Below are 14643 nucleotides of genomic sequence, written 5' to 3'. Positions count from 1 at the left end.
TCAGTCTCCATCTGACGTTTCATCACCTGCACCTTGTTAAGAAACAGCTGGAGGGCAAAAAATCTCATTAAAATAGTCCTTTTTTTACTTTACACTGAAGTGTTTTGAATATTTGTACTTTTAAATAAGCCAACGTATTAAGGTGAATCACTGCAATGTGGACATTGGAATTGTGAGATGAGAATCACATTGAGTTTGAGCTCATTTATTTATAGAGCCTTTCATCACATTATGTCTCAGAGGACTTAGGGAGAGGGCAAAAAGAAACGTATCTAGATCTGTCTAATCATAATCATACACATGACAAAATGAAGTGCTGTAATACATGATGAAACAAGTGAAATGCCAGCCAGCAAACAACGCACAAGACTCAGAATAGCCTCCCACATCTAATTAATGTGGACACAATATCACATGTACCTGTACAATCTAATGCAATCTAGTTCAACAAGTCTGCATTAAATGCTAGCATTTTGAATCTTACAGTATATTGTACAATACTGTACAACTCCTCACTAGGGGGGAGGAGGAAATAGGGCAGAGAGGACAATACATACATACATACATACAGTACACATACATACATACATACATACATACATACATACATACAGTGGGTACGGAAAGTATTCAGACCCCTTTAAATTTTTCACTCTTTGTTTCATTGCAGCCATTTTCCAAAAATCAAAAAAGTTCATTTTATTTCTCAGTAATGTACACTCAGCACCCCATCTTGGACAGAAAAAAACAGAAATGTAGAAATTTTTGCAAATTTATTAAAAAAGAAAAACTGAAATATCACATGGTCATAAGTATTCAGACCCTTTGCCGTGACCCTCATATGTAACTCAGGTGCTGTCTATTTCTTCTGATCATCCTTGAGATGGTTCTACACCTTCATTGGAGTCCAGCTGTGTTTGATTATACTGATTGGACTTGATTAGGAAAGCCACACACCTGTCTATATAAGACCTTACAGCTTACAGTGCATGTCAGAGCAAATGACAATCATGAGGTCAAAGGAACTGCCTGAAGAGCTCAGAGACAGAATTGTGGCAAGGCACAGATCTGGTCAAGGTTACAAAAAAATTTCTGCTGCACTTAAGGTTCCTAAGAGCACAGTGGCCTCCATAATCCTCAAATGGAAGACGTTTGGGACGACCAGAACCCTTCCTAGAGCTGGCCGTCCGGCCAAACTGAGCTATCGGGGGAGAAGAGCCTTGGTGAGAGAGGCAAAGAAGAACCCAATGGTCACTGTGGCTGAGCTCCAGAGATGCAGTCGGGAGATGGGAGAAAGTTGTAGTAAGTCAACCATCACTGCAGCAATCCACCAGTCGGGGCTTTATGGCAGAGTGGCCCGACGGAAGCCTCTCCTCAGTGCAAGACACATGAAAGCCCGCATGGAGTTTGCTAAAAAACACCTGAAGGACTCCAAGATGGTGATAAATAAAATCCTCTGGTCTGATGAGACCAAGATAGAACTTTTGGCCTTAATTCTAAGCGGTATGTGTGGAGAAAACCAGGCACTGCTCATCACCTGTCCAATACAGTCTCAACAGTGAAGCATGGTGGTGGCAGCATCATGCTGTGGGGGTGTTTTTCAGCTGCAGGGACAGGACGACTGGTTGCAATCGAGGGAAAGATGAATGCGGCCAAGTACAGGGATATCCTGGACGAAAACCTTTTCCAGAGTGCTCTGGACCTCAGACTGGGCCGAAGGTTTACCTTCCAACAAGACAATGACCCTAAGCACACCGCTAAAATAACGAAGGAGTGGCTTCACAACAACTCCGTGGCTGTTCTTGAATGGCCCAGCCAGAGCCCTGACTTAAACCCAATTGAGCATCTCTGGAGAGACCTGAAAATGACTGTCCACCAACGTTTACCATCCAACTGACAGAACTGGAGAGGATCTGCAAGGAGGAATGGCAGAGGATACCCAAATCCAGATGTGAAAAACTTGTTGCATCTTTCCCAAAACGACTCATGGCTGTATTAGATCAAAAGGGTGCTTCTACTAAATACTGAACAAAGGGTCTGAATACTTATGACCATGTGATATTTCAGTTTTTGTTTTTTAATAAATATGCAAAAATTTCTAAATTTCTGTTTTTTTCTGTCAAGATGGGTTGCTGAGTGTACATTACTGAGAAATAAAATGAACTTTTTTGATTTTTGGAAAAAGGCTGCAATGAAACAAAGAGTGAAAAATTTAAAGGGGTCTGAATACTTTCCGTACCCACTGTACATTCATTCATACATGCATACATGCATACATACAGTACACATACAGACATACATACATGCACACCTGGACTTAAATTCACACCTGGTCACTTAATCACTTTAACACTGGACTCAACACTGACACTTTAATAATAATTTATGGTCTTTTCTTTGTTTATTGACAAATTGTTGTTATTATTATCATTATTGTTATTTTGTTGTCTTTATACTGTCTTTTCTATCTATTTTTTTTATTTATTTTTTCTTGCTAAAACTGCTGCTGGAACTTTCAATGTCCTCGCGGGAGTCATCCCAAAAGGATTAATAAAGATAAGTCTACGTCTAAGTCTAAGTCTCAGTCTATTGTTACTTCTGTATATGTGGATTGGCATATATTATACAGTGTTCAGTGGAGCTGGTGGGGACAAAACACAATGAACACAATTTCATACATATGCTGGTAGTTTTTAATTTATATATTAATTTATTGTGTCATGCACACATGGTTAGCCCACATGGATTTAAAAGACATGAAAAAATACTGTTGCAGTTGTGAAACATTTGTCAAATATGAACATAACAACATACCTGTCTTTTGTCTCATGGTGTACAAATAAAATCAGCCACAAAAAAAGTACCCATCCTGAAACACAGTTCAAGTTCTCATTATCATTCATCCAGAGAAAATAATCAGAAATGAATCACATTTTACATAAAAGAATAGCCTTTATATCATCAAATAACAAGCCCTAAAACATGAAATGGGTATCTTCATGGTAATGACTTTTGGCTAAATTCTTCTTCACTTAAGACTCTTCCTTGTAGTAAATGTTTCAGGACTGTACAAGATTAAGTTAGGCTGTGCAGGTTATGATATTGATATTAATATGATTTGATATTGTGTCTAGCACATACTTAAGCCGAGCCTTGTCTACCTGACACCCACAACCTTGAACCTGCAAGGAAAACCTCTTTTTTGCTTTGTGTCAGTTAAAGCCCTGTCCACCTGGTGAAATCTCATTTGAAGTACAGCATTCCCTCACTAAGAAAAATTTTTATTATCTCATCTCTCTGTTCATTTTCACATCCGTGTGTTAATAACATGTGCTCAGCAGGGGGCCTGTGAAGTGCAGCAGCTCATCTTTTCAAACAAAACCACCAAAAATAAAAAGCCACAGATTGGTAGGCACAATGCCTGGACCAAATAAGCAGTAAGTGTGTGTCTTTAATTTGGTTGTATTATAAAGTAAATGAGCTTAGGGTTGAACATGGAAAGCTAACCCCAGAGGTAACCAAAGAGGGGAGTGGTTTTAACTTTCTCAGGTGGGGAGAAACAATTCTGCAAGATGATTGGCACTCTGATTGACAAGTGTTTTTTTAATGTAGAAAAATGACCAGAAAGTGATGACAGGGGGTTTGTGGAGAAGCAGCACTCAGGTTTGGCAGACTATTTAAGCAGAAATGTAAAGGAGATAGAGTTTACAAGCTCCATTTGGTCCTCCAAATACACACTACACTCCCCTGTAGACATCCTTTTGTCTGAGAAAAACTGAAAAATAGTCTTAACGAATTATTTATTGTTATGCTGTGATGACTCTACCTCACTTTAAACTATAAAAAACATAACAATACACCTTGTGACAGGTTGAATAGAATGTGAAAAGTACAGTGTAAACATGTTATACAACAAGGCCTCTTGATATCTGATATTTTTATACAGACAGAGACACTCTCTTTACGTGCCAACCCGTTGTCACTCCCAACTCATAAAATACTGACACTTGGTCAGTGGCTCTCAGCGTCGGAGACCAACGCAAAAATCACCATTTAGCATCTGGGTGGAACGCAGCAGCTATAATAGCCGCAGCTTGACTGTGCCGTAAGATGATGTAGTGTCAAGAGCTATAACAGTAGTGCATAGTATGAAAGACCAAACATCTGGGTAAAGAGGATGGTTGGATTGGTGGATGGGTCAAGCAACACAGGACTTTCACCCAAGAGACCCAAGGTCGTGGCCCGTTTGTGTCTCTCTTCTTGTACCGCGTGTCACTGAAACATACATTTTGTAACCCACCCACAATCTTAAACATGTCAGTTTAACGTATGTCCTGACCCAGAGCGTCAAAAAGTAACGCCACGAGTCTCGGCCCAGCTCGTCTACATATGATGCCAAAGGGCTAGATGAGAGTCTTGAGAGCGTAAAATAGTGATGCCAAAAGTCCCACCCCCAGAGCATCAGAAGGTAATGCCAGTCTTGACCAAGCGCATCTAAACACTTTGACTTTTAGCGTCAAGAACAAAGCCAAAGGCACCTGACCAAGCATCGCTTTTAGAAGGGATGTGAGTGTGTGTTGCGTGTGTATATGTGAATCCGCAGACTATAAGAAATACGAATCCATATGTGATTGGGGTGACTCTCCCTGGAATACCTCGCCACATTCTTTGACCCCCTCATCTCCCTTGGTGCTGCAGTTCTGATAAGGTTTTCCCTCTCCCCAATTTAGATCTGGATGAATGTGTTTTGAAGTGGATTTTAATCCCTTGTATTTTGTAATGAACTTCACCCACCTGAACAAACTTAACCACATCTCTGGCTTATTATATAAAAAACCTGCATGCCTTTATATTAGTGATACAGTTAAAAATAAAACAAGTCCCTGGGTGAAATTCCCAAGGGGGCATGTTTTTGGGTCGAATTTTCATCTAGACCCTTACTTACTCTCTTTTCTCCATCTGTCGTGTTATTCACGCCACACTACATTTCAGCAGACTGACACACAGTTTATTCAGCTCCTTTCACTCTTACAGTTGTGTTTTTGTGTTTTTGGAAAAGCAATAAAAAATGTGGAAAAATCATAAGCTTGACAGGCTTACTTTGCCTAGTTATGGTTGCTGCTAATCTGTGACTGGACAATAGCAATGAGGGGTAGGAGTTTACGAAGAGTTAATGGAACAGATTATTTGAGCATCATTACATGATTGCAAATACATTTCTTTTTCAAGTCATATTGTAGTTGTCAAATAGTAAACTTTTACATTTATATGTTCTATGCAGTATTTTTGCAGTTAGATGCATTTCTGATCAAACTGCAGAATTTGATAAAGATTTTCAGTCTGGTGGCCTTTTACTCAGTGGCAGAGGATCAGAAATGAACTCATCATCACTGACCATTATATTAGCAGAAACTAATGCCCAGCATAAAATCTCTTTTATTTGTCCTACTTTCACAATTTTTGTTTTAGATTCTTTTCATCTCTCATGCAGGCCAAACTCAGTAAAGTAAAGGAAACTGTCCTCCCCCACAAAACACTCCCATAGGTAGTTTGTTCAGGCAGCAATTAAGACCTATATTTACGTTTATAGTGACGTTACCCACTAGTGGTCAAAATAATTGTGACGGTAGCAAAGCAGAAAGTAAAGTGACATAGTGAGTGCTAAATTTCCACATAAGGAGGAAGTTTGAGTTGGTGGATGGGTCAAAGAAACACAAGCCTTTCATTTAAGAGATCAGGGTTTGACTCTTGTTTCAGAATTACAGTAAATTAATTTTCCATTTCATTCAATTTTGCCTAAACATAAAACTGTGATTCTTTCACAACATTAAAGACGTGTTTAAAACCAAGATCTTTACGTTCAACACCGCAACTAACATTCTTTGGTTTAGAGATGCAAAGTCCTTCCACTTCCGGTTTACCTTATTTTGGAAAACATATGTATGATAGTGAATGGGGAAAGACAAATTATTTTAGGATCCTCTTTGAATTGAGCAAAAGATTACACATATGATTTTCGTCAATTCAAAAGATTGTTTTGCTAGTTAAGAAAGTTGCAGTTTGTTGTAAAACTGTTGAATTAAGACTGAAATTATTGTGTTAGAAAGACTACTCACACCAAAGTCGCATGAGTGACATCTCGCTGAAACTACGATGCTGTGTGTTTTGTTTACAAGGTAGTACTACGCAAACCTACAACAAACTGAAGCTTTCTTTAGTTGCAAAATTATCTTTTAAATTGATGAACATCATATTTGTAATTCATGACTCAATTCCAACAGGATAAAAAAATAATGTTGGACTAAAGCAGTAGCTAGTTTTTGACATCTTGCATTGAGATATATAACCCAAAATGAGAAAGCCTCTGCAGCATGTTTAGTCCGTGGGTGAAGATGAGTAAATCCTTTCATGCTCATGGCAAAAGGCATTGTGTGGCATAATGGGGACTAAGATCATTTCTTTAGTCAATTAAGGCTTTTTTTTTGGTGTAAAATGAACATTCTTTGTATATTTGATTTTAATAGTATGATATTCAGAATGGTTTCCTTTTGTCATTACCACAGTAAATTAACAAAGTAAGTCGCTTTATCCCTGAACACTTATTTCTCTTAAAATAGTGTGTCCTTTTTCTTATTGTACTCACCCTTGGGCGCTTCAAGTTAATCTCGATCAAAATCAGATTTAAATCCCTCTTTTTATAAATGTAAATGGACTGTTCTCATGTAGCACTTATATAGCAATATTCTAGTCTTAACAACTACACAAAGTGCTTTTACATTGTACGGGAACCATTCACACACATTCATACACTGTGGCCGAGGCTGCCGTACAAGGTGCCACCTGCTCATCAGATAAACACTCACACACATTTACACTCCAATGGTGCAGCATCGGGGGCAACTCTTGCCCAAGGATACTTCGACATGGAACCAACAACCTTCCAATTGGCAGACGACCGCTCTACCACTGAGCCACAGCCGTCCCATTTATAAGCCTTTTTATATAAGCCTTTATAAGCCTTTAATCCAGGAATGACAAGCCTAAACATGTCATGCTGAACCTCAATTTGTCCAAATAAAAACCCTCCTTAAATACAAGGTGTAACAAGCAGAAAATCATGCAGCAAATCCACTTAAACAATTTTGACTTATATTAAAGATGACATGTCTGTGGCTGTGGGTGACTTACTTAATAATGAGTTCAACACTTTTGAGTCAGAAAAGTCTTTTAGCAGTTGAGACCCGACATGTTCATGGTTGTGTGTTGTTGTAATGAGAGAAAAAAAGGAAAATCTGTCTTGAAGGATTAAAAAAAAGAATGTGATATGAAAACACAATACAAATGAGGTCACAATCAAAGTCATCCAGCAAAGAACTGGCGCCGTATGTTAAACAAGTGTGGAGTTTAATCGTCAGGTGCTGCTCATGAATATATAATGATCCTCTATTGTATTGAACTTACCCAACTTTGTGTTCGTCCATTGTGTTGAGAGGAAATCTTTAAAACTCTGCACAAGTGCTGAATCACAACAAAAGCAAAGATACAGCATGCGCTAATATAGAATGAGAGTGATGAGTCTTTGAAAAATGATCGGTTGCTGGCATGGCCATATGCAGCTCATACTGCTGACTGCACAGCTAATGATAATACATCAAAGTCTTTCATACTGTAAAGGCATGTGGTTGAATACGTCTGATGCATGTTAAACAATCAATGCTGAAACTAAACTGACAGCTTGAAATAATACATTACAGTCAAATATAAGTTTATCTATAAAAGTACAGCCTGTCCATCTTTATAAGAGTCAGGTGCAAATGCGAGTTTTTATTAACATGTTACAAGCTGTAATGTGACAGCTGTGCAATAAACATTACCCAGTACTTTAAACAAATGGCAGCAGTGTAATGAGGCAAGTGTCATGAACAGTAAATGTAGCCTAATAGATTGAAACCTTTATTGTTTATTACTGTTGATTATAGAGAATAGCATAAGTAGCATTATGTTTAGTGTTTTCACTTTCATGTGTGTAGTCATTTTTTAGTTTTCTGTCAAATGTTCGTTCGTCTGTGGCTGTCATTGCTGCCAATATTGGTGAGAACTACCATGAATAATACTATTTTAGGTATGGTTTAATTAAAGATTCAATAAAAGTGAAGACAAAAATAGCACATTTCACCATGTAGTTGTAGCATTAGTTGAATAAAGATGCATTCACTCACTCACATTGAGATTAGTTTGACAGTGTGGTTCCGCTCATCTAAATGCACACGCCATATGGTTTGTTACACAGAACCATATATAATAGGAAACCTTCATAACTGTTTGGGAAAGGGTAGGCACTTCACGCAAATACCTGGCAGGTGATTGGACGAACCTGACAAGAGGGATTTTCTTGATATGTGATCCTGCGTTTCTCACGTGATCTGGTTGTTAAGGAAAAATTCAGAAGCAGCACAACTCATTTCACGTACATAAAGAAGGTTTGGGAGACTTTGATGACTTACACAGGAGCATTTCATGAATTCCCCATTGATGAGAGAATTAAGCGGGCAGTGCAGTTTAACCATGACAATGTGTTATTGTCTGCAGGACAAGATGTCTGTTCATGTTGCTAGATGTGAAGGAGACTATTACATGACAATAGCTCATGGGATTGGCTCACAATGTTAGTAGTACAGCATTCAGTAATTGAGTCACCAAAAACAGTCATACCAAGTAGCTCTCACTGCAACCGTTCTTCTACAACTATTCAACAACTCTTTTGGTCCAATCGTGCTGCACGAGGTAGCCCATTTCCTGATTGATTCTACCAACACTCCAGTGGAGGCAATAATGAGCTAGATTACTACACACATAGTAGCAGAAGTAGAACAGCTATCTATTCTAGATAGATAGATGTTTATTGATCCCAAGAAAAATGGGAAATTCCTGTGTTACAGCAGCAAAATCAGTCACAAAGCACAAAATGTAAATATAAATGAAATACTAGTAAAAATATACATACATACAATATACATGAAATAATAATACGAATAAGTAAAAAGAACAAATATTTGAACATGTACATATCTTTCTATCTATCTATCTAGATAGATAGATAGATGTTTATTGATCCCAAGAAAAATGGGAAATTCCTGTGTTACAGCAGCAAAATCAGTCACAAAGCACAAAATGTAAATATAAATGAAATACTAGTAAAAATATACATACAATAATAATACGAATAAGTAAAAAGAACAAACATTTGAACATGTACATATCTTTCTATCTATCTATCTAGATAGATAGATACAGTGGTGTGAAAAAGTGTTTGCCCCCTTCCTCATTTCCTGTTCCTTTGCATGTTTGTCACGCTTAAGTGTTTCGGAACATCAAACCAATTTAAACAATAGTCAAGGACAACACAAGTAAACACAAAATGCAATTTGTAAATGAAGGTGTTATTAAAGGTGAAAAAAATCCAAACCATCATGGCCCTGTGTGAAAAAGTGATTGCCCCTAAACCTAATAACTGGTTGGGCCACCCTTAGCAGCAACAACTGCAACCAAGCGTTTGCGATAACGTGCAATGAGGCTTTTACAGCGCCTGGAGGAATTTTGGCCCCCTCATCTTTGCAGAATTGTCCTAATTCAGTTACATTAGAGGGTTTTCGAGCATGAACGGCCTTTTAAGGTCATACCACAACATCTCAATAGGATTCAGGTCAGGACTTGGCTAGGCCACTCCAAAGTCTTCATTTGTTTTTCTTCAGCCATTTCGGTGGTGGACTTGCTGGTGTGTTTAGGATCATTGTCCTGCTGCAGAACCCAAGTTCGTTTCAGCTTGAGTACACGAACAGATGGTCGGACATTCTCCTTCAGGATCTCTTGGTAGACAGCAGAATTCATAGTTCCTTTTATCACGGCAAGTCTTCCAGGTCCTGAAGCAGCAAACAGCCCCAGACCATCACACTACCACCACCATATTTTACTGATGGTATAATGTTCTTTTTATGAAATGCAGTGTTCCTTTTACGCCAGATATACTTGGACACACACCTTCCAAAGAGTTCCACTTTTGTCTCATCGGTCCACAGAATGTTGTCCCAAAAGTCTTGGGGATCATCAAGATGTGTTGTGGAGAAATTGAGACGAGCATTGATGTTCTTTTCGCTCAGCAGTGGTTTTCTCCTTGGAACTCTGCCATGCAGGCCATTTTTGCCCAGTCTTTTCCTGATGGTGGAGGCATGAACGCTGACCTTAACTGAGGCAAGTGAGGCCTGCAGTTCTTTGGACGTTGTTGTGGGGTCTTTTGTGACCTCTTGGATGAGTCGTCGCTGCGCTTTTGGGGTAATTTTGGGCGGCCGGCCACTCCTGGGAAGGTTCACCACTGTTCCATGTCTTCGCCATTTGTGGATTATGGCTCTCACTGTGGTTCGCTGGATTCCCAAAGCTTTGGAAATGGCTTTATAACCCTTTCCAGACTGATAGATCTCAATTACTTTCTTTCTCAATTGTTCCTGAATTTCTTTGGGTCTCGGCATGATGTGTAGCTTTTAAGGATCTTCTGGTGGACCTTACTGTGTCAAGCAGCTCCTATTTAAGTGATGCCTTGATTGTGAACAGGTGTGGCAATAATTAGGCCTGGGTGTGGCTAGAGAATTTGAACTCAGGTGTGGACAACCACAGTTATAGTATGTTTTAACAAGGGGGGCAATCACTTTTTCACACAGGGCCATGATGGTTTGGATTTTTTTTCACCTTTAATAATAAACACCTTCATTTACAAATTGCATTTTGTGTTTACTTGTGTTGTCCTTGACTATTGTTTAAATTGGTTTGATGTTCCAAAACACTTAAGTGTGACAAACATGCAAAGGAACAGGAAATGAGGAAGGGGGCAAACACTTTTTCACACCACTGTAGATAGATAGATAGATAGATAGATAGATAGATAGATAGATAGATAGATAGATGTTTATTGATCCCAAGAAAAATGGGAAATTCCTGTGTTACAGCAGCAAAATCAGTCACAAAGCACAAAATGTAAATATAAATGAAATACTAGTAAAAATATTCATACATACAATATACATGAAATTATAATATGAATAAGTAAAAAGAACAAATATTTGAATATGTACATATCTTTCTATCTATCTATCTATCTATCTATCTATCTATCTATATATATATACGCGACTGATTGAGTGACTCATGAGTCCTGGAGTGAGTCCCATGGTCCATGAGCTTGCAATGTTGGGGAAGTTCCTATAACCTGTCTCAGACTGTCTCTCTGCTCACTCAGTCATTTGAGTTGACTTGTGGAGTTTTGGTTGCCTAAAATTGTAAGTTTAAAAGCTTTTGGCAGCTAAGATGGCTAGACCTAGTAGTACCTAATGTTGCAAGAGGTTTGTGTGTGGTGCTGTTATCATTTTAGATTGAATTTTAGTAGGGCTCAACTGATCCAAGTTAATGATACTAGAGACTCGCGACTCATGATTTAATCTAGAGACACTGGTGAAAATTGAGAGTGAGTCCCGAATGAAACAGGTTTACAATGGAGCATACACCAATCGCACTCAGCTTGAGCGAAGCAATGAGGTAAGAAAACAGGAGTGAGTCGGTTCATTGACGTATGGCACTCGACTCGACACTATGACATGACTGGGGTTAATTAACCGGCTCTTCAGTCAGTTCGTCAACACTAATGCAGAGTTCAATCAGTATAATGGTTTATATCCTATAAAATGGTTTATGTAGCCTCATGAATGTTCCTAAGGTAAGTAGCTGTTGACACACACACACACACACACACACACACACACACACACACACACACACACACACGGTAAAGCATTATTGACCTATACATTTCATGAAAACATCTGGTTACACCCTGCATGCCCTCAGTGCTGTGAAATGGTTTCTGGTGTACAGTCTGCTCTTTCATACATCAGTAGAATCTGATTTACACTTCAAAGCAACCCAGCGAGGGACAGGGGGGAGGTAGAAAAGAGAGAGAGAGAGGAAGAGGGAAAGAGAAAGAAAGAGAGACTGAGTGGCTGCTGGCTTAGTTTTGATTTGATTTTCATTAAGGAAGAGAACATAAAAGCAAAATCAATTAAAGTGTGAATCTATGTTCCCTGTGGTCACTGCAGGTTAGTTTATCTCTGCCATCAGGGCAAGCAGAGAGGAACTCTCCACACCCAGCTGGTAGGGTTACAGATCCAGGCGCAGCTTTGATAAGCGTCTCTAGCTTCCAATTACACAACTACTTCTGTTTCTTTACTTTGTTTCCTTTGTTGCTTGGAAAAGGCATGAGCAACTAACATCTGCCTCTGCTGAAAACGCACTGCTTCCTTGTATTAGAAGCTGCTATAAAGTTAGGACAGTGAACTGTCTTTTTTGTTGATATATATTTGTAAATGGGCTGTATATGCTTATATAGCATCTTTTTAGTCTCAACGACTACTCAAAGCACTTTTACATAGTACAGGAACCATTTACCATTCACACACTATGGCCGAGGTGCCACCTGCTCATCAGATAAACACTCACACACATTTACACTCCGATGGCACACTTCAACGGTTCAGTGTCTTGCCCAAGGACACTTTGACATGGGACTGCAGGGTCAGGAAACCACCAACCTTTCGATTGGCAGGCGACCACTCTACCACTGAGCCAGAGCCGCATGGTTGCATGGTTTCAGATTAAAATCTACATTAATGATCTAATAATGAATTGTTTTTTTGTGGGTTTTTTTTTTTAGCAATACACAAATGACCATACTGATAAAAAAAAGTCTAATTGTTATGAGGCAATGCATAATGATTTCTTGGACTTTTCAAATGTAGTTCTGTAACACGAGATCCTGCAGAAAACAGCTTTACTCCATAAATCACATACAGACCCTTTAGAAGGCCTTGGAATAAGCTTTATTGCCAGACACTGACTTTGTTCTTTTATTCGCTAATTCAGCATCATATCAGCATCTAATATACAGTAAACCATTTATGCCTGACAAACAATATGGGACCATATGTTGCTTGACAGATGTTCAGCAAAAATGAGATGACAAGACAAAAGTGCTCATTTGGTTTAAGTGTAATTTGGAGAGAAACTTTCCTGACTCAAGTCATCCTTTAAACCATCAAAGGAAACAGGGAGACAACAAAGAGCTATTTATAGGGAAACAAACAGGTTATCTATCCTCCCTACATTGCAATTATTGTTGTGTTTTGAATTTATGATCAGAGAGGTTGAAACAGTGACCCAACAGGAACATTAAATAACAAGCCTTGCTCTTTGTTTGTCTTAATTATGGGGTTTAAACAAGAGAAAAAGATGAGTCTTCATGCAAAGTTATTTCTGACCTGTTTAGGCATGAAGGGTTTTATACAGTTTTGGTCTTCTATTCTTATACCCACAGCATCTCCATGCCAACAGTTGTCACAGTTTTGCATGACAGAGGAATTACTCCCAAATTAGGGATGTAATTATATTTTAGTTATACATACAATAAATGACCACTACCATAGCAAAATCATAATCTTAATTTAACAAATGCTCTACATATATACCTACTTCATATATCATATTGTGTTTGAAAGAATACCATAAAATGTCAAGTCATGGACAGAACAACGACAGCATAAGTTGTTTTAACAATGGTATGGTCCAAAGGAGGGGATTGTTAGTACATTGTATATACAGACCTTATCTGAAATTAAATTGTTATTTTTAACGTCATCTGTCTGTCCACTTCTTTGCACCTTTTCTGAAGATACTAAATTATCAAAAATCTAAAAACATTTGGACAAAAACATTTGCACACAGTATAGAATAATTATCACATGTAAAAGCAAAGTATAATGTGAATGTCTTGTAATGAAGCCAACTGTGTTATTGTAGATGTCCTCAGAGTCACTGCTTTACTTTGCAGATAATTATGAAGTTGTGTAACATCAACCGTGGCAGGAAATGGAAGTAATCCAACTTTACTGGTGTTTAACGTAAAAGTCCTTGTGAATTATTTTGATAGTGTGAAGACATACAAGTGCTGCTGCAAGCTTCAGTAACATGCATTTCTAGGGACATCTAAAGTCAATGTCTGAACCTGTGAGATCCCATGACTCACAGCTTTAAGTGTTGTAGGAACATCTGCAGTGTCAAAACAGCCTTCTTTTTTATTTCTGCCACTAGATGCTAGAGAAAAAGAACACCTTTCCTGCTGCAAACACTCTTCTCCTCTATTTCAGGGTGTTATCTGCTGTTAATGTTAGCATGTATATGTTATCTGAAATCTCTGTTCACCTGTGAATGTCAGTCTTGTAGTCTTCAAACTAATTCTTCTCGGGTAATGCACAACCATGTGTAGTAATGATGTACCTAAAATCTGTTTTTCAAATTTTTTTGTGGGGGAAAACTTAATCGCAGAGGCAACGCTTTTTTTGATTGAATGAAGTAACATATTTATGCACTGCGCTGGAGAATCTGGGAGGTAGGTGTAAAAAGTGCAAGACTTTGACACCAGAGACCAAGGTTCAGAAGCTGAGTCCTGTCTGTTTAGGCAACAAAAGCTCTTTGGTTAAGGTTAGGGAAAAGTTGTGATTTTTGTTAAACATTAAAGGTACTTTATAATATGCAAATCTTAAAATT

General features: G+C 38.4%; 1 long non-coding RNA gene across 1 annotated transcript; it reads right to left on the bottom strand.

The window, feature by feature from the left end:
- Positions 1–8732: 8732 nt before the first annotated feature.
- LOC116691096 (uncharacterized) lies at positions 8733–11683 on the bottom strand. The gene is made up of 3 exons (XR_004332425.1): positions 11539–11683; positions 10035–10038; positions 8733–8878 (listed from the first exon to the last, which is right to left on the bottom strand). It is a non-coding gene; the product is annotated as an uncharacterized LOC116691096 (long non-coding RNA).
- Between the last annotated feature and the right edge of the window lie 2960 nt (positions 11684–14643).

This window comes from Etheostoma spectabile, chromosome 1 (assembly GCF_008692095.1).
Source record: "Etheostoma spectabile isolate EspeVRDwgs_2016 chromosome 1, UIUC_Espe_1.0, whole genome shotgun sequence".
Taxonomy (NCBI): domain Eukaryota; kingdom Metazoa; phylum Chordata; class Actinopteri; order Perciformes; family Percidae; genus Etheostoma; species Etheostoma spectabile.
This window is presented reverse-complemented; position numbering and strand designations above follow the sequence as displayed.